The following is a 20,002-nucleotide window of genomic DNA, read 5'->3' as shown; positions in this document are numbered from 1 at the left end:
GGGCCCCTGCAAAGATTAGAATCCTCCAATCCAGAATCAATAACAACCTAATAGTATTTGATTGCTTTTTTATGTTCGAGGTGCCAGAGATTGTAAAAATGCACTGTGAGTTTGAATTTCTCCACAATTATTGCGCAAATAAAGAGCGAAAGAAAAGAATATCTTTCAAGATGTGGCACCTGTAGGTGTACGTCCCTGTATGTATATTTATTTACACAATTTGCTGCTGATTCTCTATCCATTTACATTTATTGGCGATAGTAAGACAAATACCCCCGTGGTGATAATTACATGTTTGACCTTGACCCCTGCTGGGTGTCTGTCTGAGCATGTGTCCGTTTATTTCCTCGACTCACGCTACATAAAGTAGAATCGTTCTGTTGAGGACAGCCCCGCATGTTTTTGAGCAGTGTTGTGGGGCATGTGAAGGGAAATGTTGGACATTTGAGGACTTTCTTTGTCAGTCAGCACGCAGTAGCATTTGTGGTCGAGCTCATTGGAAAAAGTTAGCTGTCCTCCACCTCCTCAAGTGTGAAAACGCTCTGATTAATCTGTTGTTTTATGATATTTGCAGAAAAGTGAAGACATGCGAGAGACTTATTAAGAAACAAAAATGCCTCTGAGCTGTCTGTTATAACTTCACCAAACAAAATTTGCATTTTTCTCTCATTTAAAGTCCTTTCGGGTCTTGGAGTTTTCCCCCCAGCTGCTCCGATCCGCTTCCCACAATGTTGTTTATTTTTCTAAAAAGTTGTACTATAGAGTTGCTGCAACAGCCCACTGAGGCCACAGCCACACCTGCGTTCCTGCTTCCATATTAATGATCTGTGTTGGACTCGTGGGCCACGTGTCTGCCTCATTCTCTTTCCCCACACGTGGATTGGAGTCTGGCCGGATGCCCGGCGATATCGACACCATGTCTGATGCTGCTCGGCAGTCCAGCCTAAAATGATTGATTCAGTGCTCTCAATAATTACTCTACGTCTTCATCATGTGGCAATAACAATCTATGTACGACAATATAAACACTTAAAATATGAATATTGTTTCCTCTGCCAAGGAGGTTGTGTGATCTGTCTAAGGCAGCATCTGTCTAAGGTTTAGTGAATTACGTCAAAAAGTTATGAAGCAATTTTAATTGAGCTTTCAGGAAATATTGATAATGGGCCCATGAAGAACATTACATTTTGGTGATGTGGATTCTGGATTCAGAGGGACTTGGACATTTGATATTCCATAGTTGCTTTGGCTTTGATCTTAAAGCCATAAAGCAACTTACGGTTAGTAACGTATTGCTACCTATATAGAGCACACAGCGTGGTGGTAGGACAGTTTTTATGGCACTGGCTCTCAGTTCAACTCCTGGTGCGGACAAAACCCCTCCTGCAAGACCATTGTCGCTGCCTGGATACTGCTCAGCAACGTCTTGCAGGAGTGGGCTCTAGCCCCTGTCTGCCCCCCCAAAGGTATATAAAGGTCAAAAGAGGGGAAAAAGCATAAATTACTATATTTCTACTTTTTGAATTTAACATCTCTCTCCAGGTGCCTCCATTCCCTAATCAGAAACATAGACTATAATCTGCACCTCCACAAGTGATTCTTTCACTTTGTGTCTGATTGCAGTATGATTCAGAAATGTATTTGAAATCACATATGATTGTTCATCCTTTTTTCTTAAGTTCGAAAAATTGGTAAAAACCTGATCTCACCTCTGCGGGTGCTACTGTGAGCGTCGTCCTTGATTTTTTCGCAACAGTAATCTGAAAAACCGGGGGTTACATTGCGCCAGAAATTTCCCCTTTTAAACAGTGTATATTCTATTCAAATATTATATATTTGAGAATTAGATGATACATTTTGACCAATCCTGCAGGTGAGCACAAAATGGTAATAGCAGTTATATCTGTTCGGACTGATAAATCCCAGATCTACTTTATTGTACTGATGGAACATTTTTTGTTGTTCCTGACGCAACTTAAAACCGCGCATAATCCAATTGTGACTGTGCGAAGCGCAGAAAGAAGACAGCCGCTAGAGGCTGCCCTAGCAAGGACACGGACTCAAAGGATCGATACCGAGAGAGACAAGGACAGAAAAATCAATGGACAGACAGAAAAGAGATGGTGAGGTAGCATGCAGCTCAGTGAAAAGACTGGCAGGCTGAGGAGAGAGTGGAGTAAGCACAGTGCCACGGTGCTGACACCTTGGGAGGGAGGGAGAGAGAGAGAGAGAGAGGGGGAGAGAAAGAGAGGGAGGGAGAGAGCAGCACTCATCCGCGTCCGTCTTCACTTCTCCCTGCATCTGCCTGAGCCAGAGTGAGCGACGGAGAGGCGAGAGCGCATCTGAGAGTCGCGCAGGCAGCAGGACCACGTACCGCTCCGGCAGAGAGATCGATGCTCTCTCACACACGGGAAGGGTGAGCAGCCCGTAGGACATCTGCAGCCAAAGGGACGGACAGAACAAGGAGGCTACCGCTAGCCCATCCCAGAGCTCCCAACTGGTCACTCAGAGCAGGTCAGTTAGTTTAGTTGTGCCCGTGTGGGGATGGATGTTTTTCAGGTGCTTCCTTGTGACAGGAAGTATCGTGCGTGAGTGCTGTGTCAGTGCCTGTGCACAGTCTGGTCCCCTTCTTGTCTCCGCCGTTGTAGTTTGTGCATCACTTGCGAGACAGTTCGCGCAGCAGGAGTGAGTAACGGAGTAACTGTGGTATCAATCAAGTCGTTATCACGCTGAGCAGAGAGGAACCCAACAATAGCTGCTTAATGACCTTCTCCTGTCGGGCTTTTGCATTTAAGTGTGCACGTGTGCTCGCTTGACTGGTGCGAGAGCGCGCGTGTGCCCTGACAGATGAAACATGTCAACCCACCTGAGCAATTAAGCAGTTACGAGCAAATCGCACCTTGAGGGAAACGGTTTGAAGCGCGGGTGCTATTTTAAGTGCACAACTTTTCCCCATTAGTTTAAGGACTTTTCTCCTTTTCCCGTGACTGCAAGGTTCAAGTGAGAGAAAATGCTGATCTTATGGGCCTAATTTAGCCGGACAAAGAAGAAAAATGTCCATTTGTGTCAGGACAAAGGAGTTTTGAATGTCTACACTTCTAAATCTGTAATTCAACATTTAAGTGCAGCATCATTGCAACTAACCACATTTCCTGCACCAAACTTTGAACATACTAACACCTATACTGCTATTAAATGATGACTTTTAATGCCTGGCATCTCATCGTGTAATCACACGCAATGCCTTGGCTGCAGCTGTCACACCTGATATGTCCCATCATCCATCTGTGGATCTCTCCGTTTGTCTCAGTTTCTCTTTTCCTCAACTTCCGCGTCGCTGTCTCGGCTCACGTTACCCTCCGAAGGTTATTGCCATATATCGGCTGGGTTTAATTTGTCACAGTCAGCCAGTGCGCGGCCACAGCGGGGGGTGCCGGCTGGGGGCAGCTTCGGATCTAGACGGCACATCCGAAGGAAGACGCAGTGACAACAGGATGAGATAGAACTGCAAATTTGGTTTGGGAGCCGTGCAGGTAATTTTTGTGGCAGGTTTTCCATTTCTGTGTGCAGGTTGGAGCGAGGAGGCTTAAGGTTATCGGATTCATCATATCTGGCACAGATCTGAGCTGTACCCACTCCCATGAGCATCCTCTGTCATTAATCCGAGACACGGAGCCTCTCTCTCTCTCTCTCTTTCTTTGTCTCAATCAGCTTTTCTTTGTATCGTTTTCCTCTTCCTCTCCCTCTGCTCCATCTACATCTCTTCATTATTCATCGTATACACACACGTGTTTGGGTTCTTCAGCATATATGCAAAAGACAAAGTCTTCTGTGTTGCTGCAGTTGCATTTCTAAAAGCGGTGGCACACAAAATGTACATTTCTCAATGCATAGAAAGTGAGAGAGTGCAGGAATCCTGTGATTCACATTCAATTTAAATACAAATGCCACTGCACCTGCATTATATATTTAGTTATTGACAGTGAAAGCTTTCTTACACATCTGGAACAATATCCAAACCACCGATCTCACTTCTAGCATTGAAGGATTGAATTTTAATTCCAAATCCTTTATTTCCTGATAATTTCATGCAATGACGATGACCATCCAACTACCAATGAATGGTCTTTTCTGCAATTTCACTTTTGACTGCACAAACTGCGTGAGCTATACCGAATAAATACTTTGTTAGGACGACTGTTCGATGCAAAGCAGTCCAGCTCTCATTAGCATCCATCCACTTCAGCGAAGTATTTTTTACAAATGGAAGCTGCAGTGAAACGAACTGCAAGAGCACGTGGAGATTCACGTGGATCCTGATTCGTAAATTTAGATAATGAGCAGAAAAAGTTCTTTTTTCGATCACTTGGCATATGAAATGGAAAAATCCACCCCGTTACCAAACTGTGAATGGCTACATGTAATAAAAAGAAGAGTCGAGCCTCCGTGTGATGCCACTGGCGTGGAGAGCTGCTGCACTCCGGATAAGACCGAATGTACAATCTCACGAATACTGATAAACCGTGAATTTATACGACCTCCCCGTTTGATCTTTCATCCTCCACGTCTCTCAGGTGTGCATGCGCTTAGTTGTCTTGTTAATTGGTGTGGGTGATTACGTGCTGATTAAAATGAAGTCGACTGGATGGAGCCTGCGGCTGTGAGGCGGAATCAGCAAAAAGAGACACGTTGTTTTGATCCACCGCTGACATCCGCTGTGTTTAGCGCCTCATTTGTGTGCACCTTGTTGAGGAATGTGTAATGCACATACACCGTGTTAAGCACACGAATAAGTGGGAAGTGGTTAATAATTCTGCCTTCCTAAAGATAGAAAGTACAGTAATAAGACATGGGATGCAGTAATAGTACAAAAGACTCTTTAGAAGCTGTTTCATTAGCATAGTCATTTGCAGTCATTTACAATGCAGAGGCTTTCCTTTCTCTCTCCTTACTTCCAGCAGTAGCGGCCCCATGTTGGCTCCCCTGCCCCTGTTGTCTCACACAGGCCGAGGAATTTGAAGCGCTGATGAAATCAGAAGTGATGTGTTGCGTATGGGTCCTACGCTTAAGGGTAGTCGACAGCAAAACGGTGTAGGGGGAAGTGAAGGTGTTTCTGCGTCACGTGTCACTTGTTAACGTGCTGCAAGCACTGGTGGGGTTCCAATTGGCAAAGCCTGTTCTGTGATATGCACGTGAGCTTGATCAAAATCTTTTATTGGACCCAATGCAGGAGAGAGTGATGGCCCAAGCTGTTAACTGATGCTCTACCTCTCACGCTTTATGAACTGAAGATGGATGAACCAACACAGAAATCTGATTGTGCGACCCGTGGCAGCACAAATGTAAAGTGTTTCATTTAAATTGCTGCATTTGCTGAACAGGAAATGGCTGCTCTGGATGGGGCGCCATGAATTTTGCATTGGTGGTCTCGAGTGAGCAGCAGCATTTGGAGTGAAGACCCCAGAATTAACTGCAGGATGTTGATTAAAGCAATCAAAACTTTTTAAGCCTTTTATTTAAATGGGGCAACGGAGAGTGCATCTTTGGTGATTTTGATGATTGATGACTTTCTTTTACACACTGTTTGAGCTCACCCGGTTCGTGCGATAAGCGCCCCCTTCTGGAGAGATTAGGTATTGATGTCAGAGACGGCCTGGTACTTAATTTGAGCTTCTTTTAATTAAAATATTGATAGTCGCCCTCAGCATAGTGAATGTTGTGTTACATGTGCTCGGACATTGATATTGATCTTTGGTTCAGATTAACATTAAACGTTTCGTGGAACGGTGCAGTGCAATCGGTGTGTTTGTAAAAACTATACTTTTATTTCAGTTCCAGTTTTGCTTAAGCAAATTTGTCTTGTTTTCATTTAAATTTCCCAGATGGTATAATGAAATAGGATTACATAATGTTAAGATTAATCACTGCTTAGCTAAGACTAATTCCTATTTCAAAGTCTAGTCTTTCTGCTTTTTCCCCTCCCTCCTCTGTTTCTCCTTTTCTGTATCTGCTTTTGTGTGTCTTTCTAGACTCTTATCTCCCTCCTACTCATCCAGTATTTTTTTTTTCCACGATGTCTCCATCTCCAGCCTCGAGTGTCTGTACAAAGCAATTGCCTATAAAAATCTCTCATCTCTTTCAGACTGTTCTTAGGGCCTATTTCTTGTTCTAAATATTTACCACACAGTGCTGGTCCTTGATCCTGCTGAGTACCTGCATTTCAATGATATCATGTGTGTGTGATCACACATTTTTTCGCTCATCCTGAGAGAAATACCAATTAATCTTTGATGCCTGTTATTTTTTGTCTAAAAAAACGCGTTCAGAAGTGATCCCCTCTGGCCAACCTGGGAAGGATGTTTAGATCTAACAACATTTTGGCACCAGAGGTGTGTTGCTCAGGGGCAACTGCTCCAACTGCGTAGTGGTTAATGGCAGACTTTTAATAACTAGCTGAAAAATACCCTCTGAAATGCCCCCAATACCCAAACTATCCCAAACTAAATATTTGCGTATAATCTTTTTGCTGCCCCCCCTTTTGTCCCAGTATTAAATCAGACATCATAAAATTAAAGGCACGGCCATTTTCACTGTAATTTAAATGACACCCGGTGACGACACACCAATTGAACCTGCACCCTTGCACGTTAATTGCACACGTGATTGAGAACGGCCACAGCGAAGCTTCCATCTGTACCATTTACCAGAATAGTGTCATTAAGGTAATTTGTCCTCGCCTGGTACGAGCCATTCTCAGTCTGAGCACACGCCGAGCAATTATAACTGCTGCAGTTGTCCTATTTACATAGTTCCGTTGGAGACATAGTCTGATAGATGAGATTTTCCACTTAATATGCACAGCAGTGCTGCTATGAATTGGTTTGCACACCCTAATAATGGCTTTAAAGCGCAACAGTGAGTTTGGCTTGATACTATAGCTCGTAGATGCTAATACAATTTAATCATGTGAGACATAATTTGGTGAAATTTTAGCTTTTTTAATTGGAGAAGCATTTATCCCAATTCACCATTGCCACTAGGTGATCTCAGAGAGATGTGCAGTGGTGATGGGCAAAACCAAACCAGTTCACAGAAGACCATTTGAGGAAAAGAACTGTGCAGGCTAAACCAGTTAGAGGATAGACCGGCTCTATAATGGGCTGCATTAGCGGCTGAAGTGTATAGATTGATGTAATGCACTGTTTTGATGACCAGAGGTGCCTCCTGAGTTTGCGGTCTGGGTTCTGAAATCATGCCTCAGATTTGCAATAAAAATGGCATAAACAACTTATGTTGATATAGTGCTGGGAGAACTCTGCATGATGTCATCTCAACTACATTTGAAAGCAATTTTTTCCACACAACACACATATTCTACGGAAGAGGCCGCTTGAAGCTAACAAAGCTAATCTCATCTTTTGCGCTCATATGAGCTCATTGGCTTTGACATGGCTGTAGGGGAATTGTTCTGTTCTTAATTATTGTTGTCGCATTCAAAATCTGAACCGCTGGAATCCAGGCGGCTTCCTGACAGTTACTGGGTCACAAGGCGGTAAGCACCGCTGTGCCTCTGATTAAATTCGCCCAATAATTAAGCAGACGATATTGATTCCCCGCAGAGAAATGGAGAAAGGGAGAGAGTGTGCGAGGTACTCTCCCGCCTCCGTCCCCACGCTTCCTGTAGGCCCTGCAGCGGTGGGCCAGTCAGATATGTGTAATTTGGGAAACGAGCAGAAGTCAATTCCACTTAAACAGACATTGCTGGTTGGACGCATCGATGTTGCACGCATTGTTGAGTCCCTCCATTTTATTCTTCCCCGATTCCCTCGGTAATTGACAGAGTGATCGAAGGGAATAAAAATGGCTGTCCTGGATTATGAGTGCATGTAGCGTGCAAACCAAACTTCAAACCAAACTTCTGCTGTGGTGCATTTCGTAAGAATTTCCAGAATCTATCACTTAAAAAAAAATAGACTGATGCTACAGCTATCTTCCAGTTCTGAGCTGCCACGATCAGAGCTAAAAAGCTCGGTGGTGACTTGCACTGTTTTACTTAACCTTTTATGCCACACCACAACAATCCACGAAGAAGTCAGCCAGCGAGGTGACAGCCGTAGCTAAGCAGCAATGGATGACTTTATGCATCAGTAAACTCGTCCGTGAATCAGCATCACGACAGTGTCCGTGGTCGGCTTGGGTCCTACCAGTTCCTACCACACACAGCAGACTGTTTGCAAACATCTTGGTGAGACCTGTTTACAGGTCAGCGAAATATAATTGGAATGTAGCGCGTGCACAGATCGCACAGGTCAGGTCACTGACCAAGTGCTATCGTAAATTGACTCACAACGGAGCTATCTGGAGGGGGTAGTCCAGCTACATTTTACTCTGGGTTGACTTCAGTCAAGCTAAAGCGTCCACATGCATTTCATGTAATCTGATTACCGCAGGAACTCTGTTTCCTTGCCTGCATGTAAACCATCTGAGGACTGTAAATATTCAGAGATACAAAAACATGAAAAGCAGGTCTGGAACATCCACAGAAATTGATCAAGAAAAACAAACAAGCAATCCAAAAGTCACTGGAATAAAACTGAACGGACTCAGTATCAGGCGCTCTCGCTGAGCCAACAGTCTGAATTCAACTTTGACTGGAAGCCTTTACCAATACGAACGTGGGCTGATGGATCCTTTTCCTCAGTAAAAGCTAGCAGGACTGGACAGAACAGGAACAGTAACGGATGCATCTATTTTTGGAATGCTGTTGAATTATCTGAAGCGCTGCAGTTTGGTTAGCCGACGCTATAAAATGTCAGCGGCTCATGTACAGCAGGCTTTTACAGGATGCACAGTAACCTCCTGACAATCGCTCCCGGCTTATTTCTAGATACTAAATATTGTAGAACTTTGGGCGAGACTGGTCATGATGCTTGATTTGAGGAATATCATTTCTCAGTTAGATCTACAATGACAAAATAAAGTCATTTTTATCAGCGACACCACTGCTGTGTTATGGTTTTAAAGCCCGACTTGAAATTTCTCCAGTATAGAGCTTCTTTTGGACTAGTTTGAACAGGCTCCCTCTAAACCTTTAAGGTTTTGGTTCTGCTGCTGTGAAAAGATTTTCATTGTAAAACAAAACAAATGATAACAAACGGGCCGTGTGCGTACAGAACATATCCAGGAACCGGAGTGCTACGCAACAAACCTGAAATATTCCCATTCCCCAAACCACTGACACGTTTTTCTATTCGAGCTAGAGTGGATAAGACAGCAAATGCTAACAAATGGGTACATGCATCTTGGGATGGAGAGAGATTTGAGCATCGCACTGAAAATGTCAGACTCACTAAAATTAGAAGTGCGGTTTCTGTTTACCAATCACAAGCTGACAGTGGAAACAAATGCCAGATATACGCCTCGCCTGGTGTCAGGATTTGATGAATAACACTGTAATATTTTGTTAGCACACACACACACACACACACACACACATTGTTTATTGTTTATTCAGGTCAGAACAAGATTGAAAACTGTGAAAAAAGACTATTTTCACAGTTTAAGATATTGTCATTTAATCTAATGATTGATGGATTGAAATTGGAATTTACATAATTTATTGCAAACTGTGAAAAAATACTATTTTCACAGTTTAAGCTATTGTCATTTAATCTTTATAATAATTTGTTGAAGAAGAAAAAGATTTACAAACCATCCTCATATTTTGTTTGGTATTTTTCTAACCATCAAATGAATTCTTTGTGGGTTTTATCATAGTTTTGCTGGTGATTATCTTTACACAGTGTAGGTGTTGTCATTACACTCCTGAGCACCACTACTACCTCAGTCACATCTCAAATTACATAAATTCACGACCATTAGACAAACAGATGGCTTTCCCTGTGCCATGATTTTATTTCGTCAATTATTTATTCTGTTGAAACCACCCACCTATTTTTGGACAGCACCCCCCACCCCCCACCCCCCAAGCAGAGGACACAAAATGAGGAAATTCCATTCTCATTTTCTTCTACCATCTGTCTGTCCTTCATAATCCCACTTTTTTCATTGCAAACATATGACAAGTTTAAGGCAGCACATTCACACAACTCCTAGTGGCAAATGAACCTTTCTTGAAACTTTACTAGGGGCTCAAACCTCCTAATTAGCACATTTTTTGAGGGGGGATTGAGAACTTTTGATAACAAAATCTGAAGTTTTGCAGTAATTCTCACCTAACCTCAGATGGCAACTTGTAGAGTCACACGTCTTTTTAGAAGGTTCATTTGTCCTTGATGTCTTGGCAGACTGAAAGAGCAAAGCCGAACAAAACATTTGGTTTCTAATCTTTTTCTGGAGTCTCCCAACCAGAATGTCAGAGCGCTGCAAAACGTGTCCTGTGTGTGTCAAACTCGGCAGCAGAGATAAAGAACGAGATTCTACGCGTCTCCAGGTGGAGATGTTGGAGAGAAATGAATGTATCAGGTCATTTCACACACAAAGAATAGATCTGTATTTCTGCGATAAGGAACCAAACCATCGCAGCGTATGGTCTTTATCATTCCTGTCCTCCTGTCTGTCTCTTCTTGAACACACACACACACACACACACACACACACACACACACACACACACACACAAACACCAAATGCTGTCATTGTTAGCTGACGATCAGGGCATTGTTTGGTGGGTTAGTGACATGTTCCATCCTGAAAACAGTGTGTCAAGGTGGTTAATTACCCAGTTCATGTCTAATTAGCAGCATAAGCCGCTCAGGGAACATGTAAAAAAAAAAAAAGAGGAGCTGGTGTTGTTAGTTGGACGGACTGTGTTGTTTGTGTTTTTGTGCATGGTGCTACTGAGATAGGCCCGGTGCCTGGGAACAGCGGTGGCTTAGCATCCAGAGGTACCATCCACAGTCCCCCAGAGGGACAAAAATGCCAGAAAAGATGTGGAATAAAAACAGGTTTGGCACAGGGAGGTGATATTCACCAACAAAAAGGACCAACAATGCAACGTGTGGGGCCCCTGGTAAATCTCCACCGCTGTGACTGTCACACACAAAAACACGACAGGTTGCCCGAAATTATAATAATTGCAGTCATAACCATTTGCAAAATGGATGGGATAATTGTTTTGGTACAAAATCTGACTGCCTGAAAAAAAAACCTCCAAATGTTCCAGAGGGACACAAACAAAAGTGTGAATCCCTGAAAATGTGCAAATGGGATTTTTGGGTGAACAATAAAAAAGGACGCATGTGTATTTTTGAGGCAGTCGTGCTTGAAATTGGCTTAAATTACATGTTCACCTCTAGAGCAAATGCCACTGACTTGAATTGGGTTTAAATCACACATAATATATGCGTGTGCATTTACACATGGACTTTGCTCCCTTGGCAGTTATGTGTTGTACCTCGGAGTCTGTCTTTAAAAATGCATTTTAATCTATTTAATGCTTGATTTTAAGGTTTGCAACTCTGGTAAAATGAAAATAGACACAGTTTGAGAATGCTTTTGCAATTTAAGGTTGAAATAACTGGTAGGGGTAAATTTCAGGTTGATAAAAATGATATAAACTGGATAAAAAAAAGGATAATGACCATTTTATCTTTGTGCATCTACTTTGTGCATTTACTGCTAAACATCCCTGTGCAAGGGATTATTATTTCATCTCGCTGCAGTCCGTTCAAAGCCCATTCACGTCTCTATGTTTCCTGTTTTATGTTAAAATATCTCACTTCTCTCTCCCTGCAGAGCCCCTGATCTTTTTGTCCCTCACCATATCTTTGAAATGAGCCAAGTTTTTTCATCTCAACGACTTCTCTTTCAAATTACGCCGTTGTCTCCGGGAACAAGGTTACTTTTCGCTTCATCTCTTTATTTGCATATCTGCCTCATCCAACTTGTAGGTGCAACTTTTAGAAACGCTTATCCAGGAAAACGATGTCAGTGTTCCTAAATCACCACCTCAGTAAGATGTACATTCAGAGCTACATTGATATGTCAAAAATAAAGATAATTCTAAACTAATTAGAGCCAATCCAATACAGACAGTAATAACCGGGAATCGACCTGAACTGTTGTGAACGTGCATTTCACTCTTGCTGGGCTCCTTTGGGGAGCTGCACTGTGTTTAAACCTGCCCGTTCCCGACCCCTTGGGTTCATTCTGTAACTTCTCTCCCTCCATCGCTGCGCCAGCATGTGCTGCAGTCTGTCTCTTACACCCTCTCCTCTTTCTGACTGGAACCCCTCCTTCCCTCTTTTTGCGCCTTCTTTCACACTTCAGAGTCACAGTCAGGTTTTTTTTTTTTTTTTGCCCAGACGAGCGAGGGGTCCGAACCAACTGCCGGTGAAAAAGCTGCCCCGTCCAGACGGCTGAACATTTTTTTTTTCCTTCCCTGATTTGTCCCACACCAATAATCCTATTTGAGTCTCGCTTTCATATTCTTGTGTGGCAGTGAAGACTTTAGAGAGATGCGAGGTTCAGATGGTTCACTGCCCTCCGACTGAATGTTTTCTGTTCACTCTGTTTGCTATTGTCCACTGTGTCTCAGTCCCAGACACTCGCTCTTGCCAGAGAGTCTGTCCTGCACCAAAAATACAGACAAGAAGCCCTTGTTCGCTGTCCCCTATCAAACAATTAGGGTGTGCATTTTTATGCGCACAAATGCGTGTGTGTGTGTTTGGATCCATCCAAACACACAATGTTTGAATCTATGTAAATGTGCCAGAATGAGGGCGAGGGGAACGAATGTGCGCGCTGCCTGGTGTCAGCTCCGACTGTTCATGGACAAATCGACGCTGTCCTAATTCTTGTGTCGCTCAGAGGCTTGTTTCCAGTCCATAGACAAATCTGACAGGGATCAATAAATCGCTCTTTTTGTGCGAGGCCGGCCTGGGTTTGTGCTGTGTGTGTGTGGGGGGTTTACAAATCATTAAGCCCTTCTCAGAATCACAGTGTTCCGTTCTGTTCTGACAGCGGGACAATCATGTCACTGAAACAGGCGAGTCTCTAAGCCGATAGATAATCAAAACGCAGCTTGTGAGCCGGATCCATGGCCTGACACCACGTGGCAGGATTCTGAGGCGCGTTGACAGGTTTCTGAGGTGTTTGCAGGAGGAGCTTTCAGAGATTAATGCCTCAGCATTTAATGCGTCTCTTATTGAGCTGAGGTCTATAAAAACCCTCAAACTAAACCTGTCAGCTCCTTTCTCTCCTCTCATTTCGTCTGACAACTTTATTCTAAATTCAAGTTCCTGCCAATTCACAGATCTTCGCCATCCAGACAGAGTTTGCCTTTGACCTGCTCTACACATCTTAGCTGAACAGCCTCCATCTTTGCATTGCACCGGCTGCCATTTATCAGCGACTCCTACTCTTGTCGAGTCGTGACAGTGTTGACACGCTGCAGCTGTGCTTCGCCGCCATTGAAATCAGTTTTGGAAAATGCGGCACTCGCCTGTATTTCCTCCTTTCAAAAATAAGAGCATGGAGGAAACTCAAAAATAACCCATCCGCTTGTCTCTGGCCCGGCACCTTTCAGGCAGGTGGCCGTCGAACAGCCTTTGACTTTATCTCAGAAAAATGTGGGACCCAGATCAACGGCTGGCTGAATCTAGGTTAGCTAACACCAGCTCCTTGTCTGGCAAAACCGGCACTGCTATTGACTCTTCTCTAACTAGGTCCAGAATTATGGCATGTGCTCAACGCAGCGCGATAGCGCAGCTGCTTCTTTCCACCTGATTGTTATTGATGACTGAAGGCTGACTCGCTGCTGCCTTAGCCAAACGCCTTGACGGTTTTATCCATTCTGTTCCAGTGAACATTGACTTAATTTCTACACTCCGCACACTGAAACTGCCGTGGTTTCTCATCAGTTTGTAACAAATGCAGCTATTTACAAAATGAAGTGATTTGAAAAAATGTAGTTTTTAATTAGAATATTAATTGAAAACATTCAGTGAAAAAGTAACAACAGTCATTTAAATAATGGAACACTGCATCTAATTATTGGCTGGCCTTTATTTTTTTTTAATTAAAGGGTTATAGTGGAGGAGCCTTGCATTGTCCACAATGCCAGAGCCCATTATGCACTTGCATTCATTTCATAATTATATTCATCTCCATAATCCACTAATTCATTTCAATAAGTTGAGTTTCAGTTGAATAAACCCCTGAATGTTTCTCTTAATTCATTATTGACGGCATGGTGGAAATTTCTACCGTGTATTAACAAAAAAGGTATTTATCTTGTTACTTTACATATATGGAAAGTACTATAGTACTAAATATAATTTAGCATCATATCACTTAAATTGTGTGAGTTAAAATTGTGATTCTGCACAAAAAAATGAGAAATTGTTCAACTCTGAACAGGTGCACGACCAGACAAAGTGCAAAATGTCACAGTGTATACAGAAAGGAGACTTTGGAGGAAGAAAAGCCGGGCTTACTGAAGGCTGGTTCTCAGCGCTCCATTGATGGCGTTGCTATGGGAACAGGTGTCAGCATCCATATGGAGGTCATGGGGTGTTGAAAATCGTGCCGGGCCGAATGGAACCACCTCAAGGGCCCTTCCCGTCTTTGACAGTGGTGAACAGCATTGAAAAAAACAACAACCCACAAATGTAAATGTAGCGTCAGCGGGAGGAAAGTTATGGAGACACACTGTGGCGAGGCGTTTGAATGAATTGTTGTTCGTGGTTGCTGTTTGCGGTGCGAGTGCAACGTTTTTTCCGACTCTGCATGACGCTTGCTCAACCTGTGTGGATGCTCCGCTGCCCGAGGCACAGTTATGTCTATTTGCACCTACGCGGCTGCAGCTGAACTACACTTTCGGCCAAAACATCCTCAGAACACCAACTGCTGTTAAGATAACACCCAAACACGAGCCAAAACCTGAAGGGATGTCTGGAAAAGGCTTAAAAAACAACCCCCTCCCCCCCAAAAAAGAAAAAAATCTATAGAAACTGCCTTAAGAAAAACTCAAGGATGCAGAGAATTTTCAGAAAAAATGGTGGAAACTGATTTAACGTTGGCAACTGTCACACATGACGACCTTCTGACATCCTCTGTCGGGTTAGCTGTTTCCAAAGTTCTGACCTTTCTCGCTGCTTCTGCAGAGGAAATAAATATACAGGTGAGGGAGGGGGCGTTAAACAGAACGCGCACAATGATGTGCTGTTTGAGAGCACTGCATGCTTCTCTCTATCTTCTATTTTTCACCGATAACTTCCTCTTCGTATTTGGCCTCAGAGACGTGGAAAAAAATGAATATAGATGAGGCTGTGTTGCTGATGTGGAGACCAAATCAGACGGTGCCAAGAGATCTCAGCAAGTCATTTCCTAAAGCCAAGCACTGTGACACCAGCAGGGTCCTCTCTCTCTCTCTCTCTCTCTCTCTCTCTCTCACACACACACACACACACACTCTCTCTCTCTCTCTCTCTCTCTCTGGATGGACGATTAGGGAATTTTCACGACATCTTGGTTATAAACCAGAAAATCAAGTGAAAGGTCCAATCAAGAGGCTGCAGGAGACAGAAGGGCCCAAGTAAAGGAGGCAGAATATCAGATCAAGTCCAGTAAAAGCATGAAATGGGTATTTCGTGATTTGTTTTCGGGCGGCAGTATTTAACTCACGCTGTTGGGAACTGGGCTGGCAAGCAGAGAGTTCTCAAACCATGCAGAGGGTGCAGAAAAAACGATGGAAGGTGTTCTGGTAGTAGGGGAAGGTGCCAGAAGACCCTCAGAGCACTGCCGAGGTACCTTTGGGCAAAATACAGAACCCACAATTGCTCATATGGGGCCCTGGGATGAACTGGTGACTCATCCAGGGGTGGACCTGCCTTCACCCACTGTGTACCCTCCCTGGAAAGGGATAAAGTGGTTAAGAACAAGACAAGATTTCATGATTTTCTTTATTTCCGTATACCTTCACGATCTTGATTCCCTCTAATGTAATTGGTTTTGTGATTTAATCGTATCATAAATGATTGCCTGTTGTTACCTAGGAGACTAAATACTATCCGTGTGACTGCCTTAATTGCTGCACCGCGGTTCATTAGCTTCAGTTACGTGCTAAATGAAGACAGAAATGTAAATTATTTCAGGAGCACTGTTGATTTTGCCTCAACCAGGATTTCGTTGTGTAAGATTTTGCAAGGATAGTTGGAACCCTATTGATTTAGAACCCAAAACTACATTGGTCACGTGGTCCGGTCTCATTAGAAGGTTGAATTTCAACTTTAATAGAAGACGTTTCAGGAAAAATATGGATTACGCCATTTAGATATCAGGGCTATATAAAGTGCCTCCCAATGATCAGTTTCATGGGTGGGTGTGTCCCCTTTAAGACATAATAAAAGCAGATTATAAGGTCGGGAGGTGATTTGGTGTGCAGAATTAGTTTTTAGCGATCAATTGCCCTTCTTTTCTGCCATGAAAATAGCTTATTATTGAGGTCTTCGTATTCACTGTAAACTGAATGACCGCTGTGACCGCTTGACAGAACCGAGTGAACTGCCCGCTTTAATTGTGCGCACATGGTCGGCTTGATAAGGCCGATTTCTTCATTTGATGCTTTCATCAGGCAGTAATTCAGGGAGCTCTCTCAGCCTCTGTGCAACATGAAAACAAAATCGCGGCCCTCCATCATCTTGCTGTAAAGCGTGGCAGCTGCCCAGAGGGAGAGCGGTAATCACACAGACACCTCTGGCACAGACAGTTAGCTTTTTAATGTCCAACAAAAACCAAAGACTCATTAATTATAACGTGTGATGTCAGTCTGCGGGGTTTTGGACCCGCCACCTTACTGTGAGACCGCCTGGGCTGTAACGGGCTTGTATTTATGGCAACCTTTTCATTCCTGAATGTTAAAGCTAAAGCACGTCACCTGGTAAGCTGGGATCCAGGCGTGGAAATGAGCTATGCTCGCTAGCTGGCTGCACCGCTGCTTTTTTATGACTTTTTTGGGAGATGGTGTCATCCCAGAGTGAAAAATGGCCGCACTCAAACCCGCATCCTCCTGTTGAAAAGGTAAATCATTCCACCTGAGCAGTTCCATTTTTGTCAGCTTGAGCCCGAGGGGGGATTTGTGTCTGGGACCGGCGCGCATGTGGGTGTGTGTGGGTTGGTGTTTAAGTATGTGTCTCTGAAGAAGGTGATTATGCAGGTTTCCTTACCTGGTGATATGAAATATAATATGTATGGATGAGTCTGGAAAGGCCGTTTCGAGGGGATAAGTCACTTTTTGCGTGCAGGCAACATTTAAGCTTTATTTAATGGCTTTAAAGAGTGTTGCCAGTGTCACTTAACTCGTTTGTCGTGGGGAAAAACAGTAGATTAACATTTACGTCCTGTACACCACTGCTCACCCTACCCCCCAAATACACAAATGCACAGTTCACTCACACACTCACACTTAGGGGCAATTTAGAGTCGTCATTCAAGCTAATGTGCATGTTTTTGGATTTCAGGAGTGCCCTGCAGCCCTCTCCACATGTAGACCAATTAATCAATAGATTCTGTGTTGTCTCAGGGAGGAATAACTTTACTTTGCAGCAGCTGAATTATGACACTGCTGCTGTATTTTGCAATGCTGATATAAATCTTGTTTTCTGAATAAACATGGTGTTTTTCTGTAAACAGCTTCTTGTATAAAATAGTAGCTGTGGTAGCTCTATTTAAAGATTCTTTCTGGCCCAAAATGATTACTATTCATAAATAAGACACCTACTTCCTTAAAAACAGATGAAGCATATATTCTATGAAGATATTTACATGTAAATCATATAGAGACCCAGAAAAGCTGGCTCTTTGTGTTGTAATAGCATCACAACAGGGCTGCGTTGTGCCGGTGGAGACAAGAGAGCACAGCGGGACAGAAAATAAGCTCATTCAGTCAGCCAGAGTCCTCATTTCTAGTCACTACAATTCGCTTCTTTCGATGCCCGCCAGCGTCTACAGTGCTGCCAAGCAGCTGAATGTTTTGCAGAGTCATGGGCAGCATGGCAGGGTTACGCTGAATGGAGTTGCCAAATTGACCGGCCTTTTCAGCCGTGGCCAAAAGCTGCCGCCATAATAAAGTCAGGCCTTGATCATGTTGCTGTGATCCCAGAAGCAACAGGAAGCAAGGTAATCTAGGCCAGTCCTCAGATGGATCAACCAGGGCTTTCTCTTCAAGTTGCAGCTGCTGCACTTTTTTTGGGGGGGGTGATTTTTTTGCCACATGTTTTTTTCAGTGCTCTTTATTGTCTTTCTTTATTTCTTTATCAACTGGGGCAGCCGTTTCCTCACTTTTGATTGGACGACCACCTGCATGCACCCCCACACGTGGAGAGGGGAGAGTAGTGATTCCAGGTGGTTATTTATTATGTGGCCTTAGTGATTACTTTATATTGATCTTGCTGCTTTTAAATTGTATATTACTAATGTGATTTGCACTTTAATTTCATACATCCTTTTTGCTGCCTTTACTGATTTATTTGATTGACACCTGGCAGCATGAATTTCTATCTATGTAGATAGATAGATAGATAGATAGATAGATAGATAGATAGATAGATAGATAGATAGATAGATAGATAGATAGATAGATAGATAGATAGATAGATAGATAGATAGATGAGTAACACACAATAATTTGTGTGTTATCCATCAGCCAATGACACACTTGTGTCACACTTCCACTTTCAGAATATTACACTGTTAATCAAATTGTCAGTTGTGCACTGCCTCCTGGATGACTATTTATTAATCACCGGTGTTTCTCAGCTTACACAAATACCTGTAATGCATCAGAGCCTCTATAATTTTGTTTCTCTGCGGCTGAATTACGACCCTGCAATTAATCTTTGCCGCTTTCTGTGGAGCTGTTATAACTTGATGAATAAAGCTCTATTTCACTCCTGTACATTGACTCTAACTCTAACATTAACTCAAACTAGCAGATGACATGATGCCACTAAAGGCCAAGTCCCTTTTTTTAAAAAAATAAGCTAATAATAGTTAATAAGCTATTTCTTGTTTCACTGGGTGCATCTTTTGTGTTGTTTATTCAAACTAGAATGAGAGGTTTTTAGTATACAGACCTAATTAGAGTGTAAGTCTTTAAGGTTCTGGGTCACATAACTGAGTCTTGTTGGGAGTCTCATTATGAGTCGGGTCTCCTCAGCCTGAGTGTAAAGACGCTTCCTAGCTTTACCGAGCGAACATTCAGCAGAGGTCACGCTGTTTCTCTGCAGTATATTTTAGTAACCGGTAGATCGGTGGAAAAGAAACACTTACACGCACATGACCCCCTCCCCCTCTCTTTGTTCATGCTGTGGCAGGCAGGAGCAGTTTCATCACTCCTTCTATCGAATGGAAACATCCATCCAATCATTTTCTGTTAGCCTGGTTAGACGGTTCTCCAGTCCAGCACAAGGCAGCCACAACCAGCCACTCACAGAAATCCAGTGTGTTAACACACCAAGTGACAGGTAATGTCCAGAAATATATCCCAAAATGGGGGGATTTTGCATGCTTTTCATCCAAGCAAACCCCTTTTCTCACCAGCTAAACTATTTTTGGAGCCATGTGCTTGAACCTGAAATCAAGAAGCAACATTTATGTCCTTCAACTATAAACCTTTCGCTCTTATAACATCTTGCCTCTCCTGTCAACATGGTTTAAAGTGACACACTGGTGACTAAATGGGATTTTCTGGTGTAGTCTGTTCTTAAGAAGCTAAGATCCTTCATCATTCCATCAGCCACCTCCCTCCCAACTCATATACATATCTCTCCATTTTCCCACTCCTTCTGATTAATTACAAGGTCGGTATAAACAAAAGGCTGTGGTTGTTTTTGTGCTCTGTGATATCACCGGCCGACGCTGAATTCATACTGCAGCCTTTCATTTATCACTGCTCGACCCCAGGCCGGCTGGAGCCCCGGCCAGCTGTGGTGAGGTGATTCCAATTAATATAATGGACTTGTGGGCCGATGCTTTTTTC

At 43.2% G+C, this 20,002-nt stretch overlaps 1 protein-coding gene across 3 annotated transcripts in view; it reads left to right on the top strand.

Moving 5' to 3' along the window:
• The first annotated feature begins 2,242 nt into the window (after positions 1 to 2,242).
• The window catches only part of tnr (tenascin R (restrictin, janusin)), a 91,635-nt gene continuing 73,875 nt past the window's right edge, over positions 2,243 to 20,002 (top strand). For all 3 annotated transcript variants that reach the window (XM_029831436.1, XM_029831437.1, XM_029831434.1), the window contains exon 1: positions 2,243 to 2,514. The gene's annotated coding sequence lies outside the window, so the exon portion shown is untranslated. The remainder of the gene's footprint in view (positions 2,515 to 20,002) is intronic.

This window comes from Takifugu rubripes, chromosome 22, assembly GCF_901000725.2.
Source record: "Takifugu rubripes chromosome 22, fTakRub1.2, whole genome shotgun sequence".
NCBI lineage: Eukaryota > Metazoa > Chordata > Actinopteri > Tetraodontiformes > Tetraodontidae > Takifugu > Takifugu rubripes.
This window is presented reverse-complemented; position numbering and strand designations above follow the sequence as displayed.